Source organism: Salvia hispanica, unplaced genomic scaffold, assembly GCF_023119035.1.
Source record: "Salvia hispanica cultivar TCC Black 2014 unplaced genomic scaffold, UniMelb_Shisp_WGS_1.0 HiC_scaffold_446, whole genome shotgun sequence".
NCBI lineage: Eukaryota > Viridiplantae > Streptophyta > Magnoliopsida > Lamiales > Lamiaceae > Salvia > Salvia hispanica.
Genome location: NW_025952186.1, coordinates 118,001 through 124,000, shown reverse-complemented (window position 1 = coordinate 124,000; position 6,000 = coordinate 118,001).

The following is a 6,000-nucleotide window of genomic DNA, read 5'->3' as shown; positions in this document are numbered from 1 at the left end:
TTCCCGCCGCTTACATCTTTCCTTGTACACGCGTGTCCTCTTCTCACGTCGTCGAACCGCTCTCATCTCCTCTAACAACTCTTTAGTCAGCCATTGACTCCGGACGTCCTGGAATAGGCTCTTCTTCAGCTTCTTCGATTCATAATCGGGTTCAGGGATGGACTCATCTTGTTCCTCGACAAAGGGATCCTCGGTTATAGGGGAAAGGGTCTCCTCGACCTCCTTGACGGAGGGAGCTTTCCTTGACCGGGTAGATGAGGTCGCCGCCGCCTTTCCTTTCCTCGCCCTTTCCTTGGCCAGGCGGCGTTCCTCTGCCTCTGCAGCATCAAGAACTAAGTCATCGACTTCATCGAGGAGACTCCTCCTGGTGCGCCTCCTTTCTTCCCTCTCATCTATCTTAGGTTCATCTTCATCCTGGTCACCCACCAGGTCCACAATCAATTTCAGCCCTCCCTCGGGCTCCGGTACTCCAGTCGTAAGTAGATCTGCTTCTTCCAATAGCTTTTCTGGGGTTTCCCCTTCACGTTCCACTATCGGGGTCGCCCCCTCAATATAAATGGGGTTCTCTCCCCAGACACCGCTTGGGGTCGCCCCCTCTTCCACAAAAATAATCTGTTTTATTCCTTGGAAAATAAAATAAGAGTTTTACAGTATTCAATCACTCGAAACGTGATTTCTTCCATTCCTTCAATATGGCTTTCATACGGCTTTCATACTGAAAGCGGATTGAGGTCTTGAATTAGTCGAACTCTCATTCCTTCAACATGGCTTTCATACGGCTTTACCGCTAATGCCTTCGTGAAAGGATCTGCCAGGTTGTTTTCTGTTTTAAAAGGTAAAAAACCCTTTTTCTTCCCCGCATGCTAAAGCGCCTTTTTGGCCCAATCGTTTAAGACTTGGGATAAGCACAACATTCTCTTAGCTCGGTTCCTAAAAACCCTTACAGAATGGGGCCCCCAATCCCCCATATCTTTCATCTCGAAGGGCCGGACAAAATCCCCCGATGACAACATTTTTTTATTGTTTCCAATTGAAAATGTCATCTACATATAAAACTAAGAACACAACATTTCCCTTTTCAACCTTCTTATACACAAAAACTTTCATTAGGGCATTTTTCGAATCCAAACTTTTTAAACAGTTTGATCGGTTTGGTTCCATGATTTAAAATTTGCTTGAGGCCATAAATGGCCTTCAAGTTTCCCAAACCATGTGTTCCCCCCTTTCCCAAATACCTTCGGGTTGTTCCATGTAGATGGTCCCCCTCAAGACCCCCCGTTTAAAAAACGCTTTTTAACGTCCATCTCCATATTTCCCCCAATCCTTTAAAAAATTTTAAAAGAAAAAAGGTATAGAGATCATTTGAAAAGGGCCAGGTGGGAAAGGTCCATCATAATCGATGTCTTCCTTTTTTTTCCCCCCCCAAGCCACTAGTCTTGCCTTAAAGACTTTAACTCTCCCATCGGGTCCAGGGTTTATTTTTTAATCCACTTGCTCCCAATGGCGGCCTTTCCGGGTGGGACGAAAAACCATAAAAGTCTTTTTTGGCCTTTTGATTGTAGTTGAACCCAATTGTTTTCCCCCATTGCAATGATCGACATCCCTGCGCTTCGCAAGATTCCAGGATAAAACATTGTTGCCCGGGGGTGATCCATGCACTCCCCCAAAACCAATGTATCTTTGGCTCTTGAAAACCCCCCAAGGGACCGACACTCTAACTGGTGTAAGGAAATTTCGGTTGTTTTTTTACACTAAGTAATTTTTCTTGGTTATTGGAGGTTGTGACTTGAGTTAGCCCCTTAAAAGGGTTTATCTCCCCTGGGGGCTTATGATTCATTACATATTTCCTCTAAAAAGTGGCATGAGTGCTCACAATCACTTTCCGATCCCCGAGACATAGAATTCATAAGTTTTCCCTTCCCTAAGGGAACCCCAAAAACTTTACAAACCCCCGGCCCCAGTTTCCCCGGCAAAGGGATCCTTTTCCAATACTTTTAGGGAACCCCCTTTTTTTTCCGAGATTTTCCCATTGGGGTTTTCCCCATTCCAAAACCCCTATGGGGTAGTGGAACCGATTTAGAAGGTGTTGTTAAGGAATGGTTTTTTAAAAAGAAAAGCATCCCCCCAAAACGAAACAAAACCGTATAACTATCACGGCCGGACCATTTTAAAAAGGTCCTATTCCTTTTTTTCCAGACCCCCATTCGGGCAGGGTGTCCGGCGTGCCGTTTTGGGTTTAAATTTCCCCGCCCGGGATAAGTAGCCCAAAAAATTTGGGCACTTAGGTATTCGCCCCCGCGATCGGATGGGGCATTTGATAGTCTTACCATGACGCGTTTTCTACTTTAAAATTTAAACTCCTTGAACTTGTAAAAAAGTTTCGGATTTGTAGCGCATCAAATAGACATATCCAACTTTCGAGAAGTCATCTATAAAGGTAATGAAGTATCAAAAGCCCCTTTGCTTTAATTTCCACAAAATCGGTATAAAAATGAGCTCAAGTTTTCCGGGGGCCCCTATTTCCCCTTTAACCTAAAAGGTCTCTTAATCATCTTCCCTTTCGGGGCGGGGATTTCCAATTTGAAAATGGTTCCTTCCCCAAGACCATTGATAAGATCTTGATCAACCATCGCATGAACCCCTTTTTTTGTTGGCATCCCAAGCCAAAAGTTCCAAGTAGGGCCTTAATTCTTAAGGTTCCTTTTCTTTTTTTGGGAAATTTTCAGGGTACTTAGTTCATTAGTTGTTTAAAAATTGTGTAGAAGTGATTGTTTAAGATTTTTTCCATAAACCCGGCCGGAATATAAGAGCCTCTTTCTTAATAACGAAATTGTCATTAAAAGAAACCCAAATATCCATCAAAAGACAATTTAGAAACTGAAATTTTTTTTAAAAGAAGGTATAAACAAAACATTCTTCAAAATAAAAAATCTATCATTAAAAACGTAAATAAACTTTTCCCCTTCACCAAGGCCCCATTTAAGACCCGTGCTTTAATTTTCGATCTCACGATCAGAAACCCGCCTTGTCCCCCGCATTAAGTGGGATCAAAACATATATGATGGTTGCTCCGGTATCAATAACCCAAGTATGAGTAGATGTCAAGCCAAAACAGGGACTGATTTTTTTAGAGCATGGTGCTACCCGGGCCTTCCCCTTTTTTGGGACAATCGGCCCAATGCCCTTTTCCCCCACATTTGAAGCATTTTCCGGGGGGCTTCTTGTCACCTTTTGTTTCTTTTTTCCCCTTTAGCTTTGTTACCCGCCATTTAAGTTCTCCCTTTTTTCTTTCCCTCTTCTAGGCTTAGGGGCCGGAGGAATTGGGGTCCCAAATTTTAATGACTCCCTTAGCTTGAACCATAATCCTCCCCCGGCCGAAGTTCGTCGGGCTCGGCCAAAGAAATCCCGCTTGTTCATCTCAAGTTGAGCTTGAATCCGGAAGCTGGGAAATCAAGGATTATGGAACCCGGAACTTGGATACGGTCTCCCCCCCAAAAACCTCAATCGATTGAGGTGGCTCATCACCCTCGAGGACATGTTGCCTCTAGAGGGCCCCCCCTTCATGACTTCCCCATGATACTCCCCAAAAGGGTTGAGACTTAGCCGTTCTATTCGAGTACCAAACAGATTTGTAAGATTTTTCATAACCCCGGGGGGTAGTGGGCCCTAGGGAAAGCGTGCTTAGAAACAAGACATAGATGCCAACATGTAGCACTTAGCCATCTCATTTTGCCTTATGCCACCGTTTATGCATTCAACTCCCACCGGGGGTTAGCCCGGGGAAAAGGAGGCCTGAGTAAAGAAATTCAAATTTTTCTTGGAAACAAAGAAACCCCAAATTTTGTTTTCCATTCTATTAATTTTGGCCCCGAGTTTGCTTTAAAATTGGGGAAAAAAAGGAATTAAAGACATCTTGGCCGGTTTTTTGCCCCAAAACAAGATTTTTTCTATTTGTCATAAACTTATGTAAAAATTGAGTAGATTAACCATAAAACTTTTTAAAGTCCAACAACAGCAAAATTAATAAATTGTATCCTCCCTTCCCGAGGGTTTAAAACGCATTAAAATTTTGACAATTTACTTTTTTTAAACACGGGCCTTAAAAGCTTTTTCCCCCCTCCCGGAAATTTGACACGCCTAATCCTTTTTCCCAACCCACCATGAGGTTTTGCATTCGAAATTTTTTTTCTACAACACATTCCCATAACAATGTTTTGGGGTTGATAAAACCCATGGAGACCATATATAAACTTTTTTTGTTCATAATTATCGCTTGATATTTGTGTTATGGTTTTAATTAATTTTCCTTTAGCCTTAAGAAAATTAAGACTAATTAAATTCTTTGGTATTTAATTATGGGTAATTAAATCTTTTATTATCTTTAATATCTTTTTGTTTAGGAATTATTAATCTAAATTTAATTTTAAATTTATTTATTTCTATAAGATATATTAAAATAAAGTAATTATTTATAATCTTAATTAGACATGAAAAAAAATTTAAAATTTATATAAAAAACCAAGTTCAAGATTAAAGAAAAAATTAAAAAATTTTATTATTTAATGTAATCTTATATATATCTATCTTTTTATAGATTCTAAAAAATATATTATATTTAGGGAAACAAAATTTTATTCTTATCATATCATCTAGGGTATAAAATATTCATAGATACAAAAAAAAATCTAAATATTCCCAAAAAACTAGGGGAAATTTTTCCCCAAAAAATTTTATTTCATTAAATAATATTATTTTTAATGATATCATTAATTTATCAATTAAATAATCATTAAAAAAACCTTTTTGTTTCATCTTATTCGAATTTTTTACGGTCAAAACCACAAATTTGAAGATTCTTCCAACGTCGGGTCGCGGGGCCCCCCGCCCGGCCGCCGCCCCCGGGAGGGCCCGCAACGCGATGCTTCCCCTTTCCCCTTTTTCCCGGGGTATAACCCCGATATACCCCCCAAAGGCCCGTCATCCACCCCCGGAAACGGGCCCCGGGGAACCGCCAACTCCCCCCTACTCCCCAGCCCCCCCACAGGCGCCCGGGGCCCCGGGGTGGTTGCTCTCGGGCCCGCCGCTGTCGCGGGCGAAGGTTGGGTTTTGCTAGGGTTTTGGGTTAGGGTTCTGCTCGAGTCTTGGCACGGCGGGCCCGGGCGACCACGACACCGTTTTTCCTCCCAAAATGCATCGGTTCCCGGGCCCGGGGGCTTTTGGGGGGACCGGGGGCCTACACCCATGCCGCCAGGCCCCGTCCCCCGGTTTATCGCCCCCCCCTCGGTTCCACTTCACCCCCGGGGTCGGGCCCAACCCCGGTCCCGGGGACCGTTTTAGGGGTTTTTCGGGCTTGGCCGGCACGCACGCAGCCCTTGCTCCCGGCGCGCCCCCCGGCCCTCGCCCCCGGGTCCCACTAATTGAAACCCTTTTTCTCCGAAACTAAACCCCGGGGCCCCTCCCGGGGCAGCGCCACCCTCGGCCCTCTAATGCTTTGAATAACCGGGTTTTATGATTCGAATGTTCTTTAATTATCAGCTAAAAGAAAAAACAAAAAAACAAAAACATGCTTCGTAATTTAATCAAGACATGCTTTCATGAATTTGCGAAATTTAAATTCCCAAAAAATCGAGCCAAAGACTGATCGATACCAATTGAAATAAAGGGAAAGGGCCCCAATTTTAAAAACAATTAATAATAATCGGGTCTATTTTGGGGAATTTAGGGCAAAGCCTATTCGCGAATTATCACATGGGATCATGCCTTCCCTAACTTGAATTAATCATGCTATAAGAATATTGAAACCCAAAAACATGCTTATCTGGGGAAGAGATAAATACCTAATTAAAATTTTCCAAAAATTGAAGATGGCTAGCTTCTTCTCCACGGATGCTTTGAGTACTAGACCACAAAAATTCCCCTCCGGGGTTTCCCCAAACTGGATCCCCAAAATGGGGGTGGGCTGATCTTACTAGAATACTAGGACTTAAATAAAGAAACAAG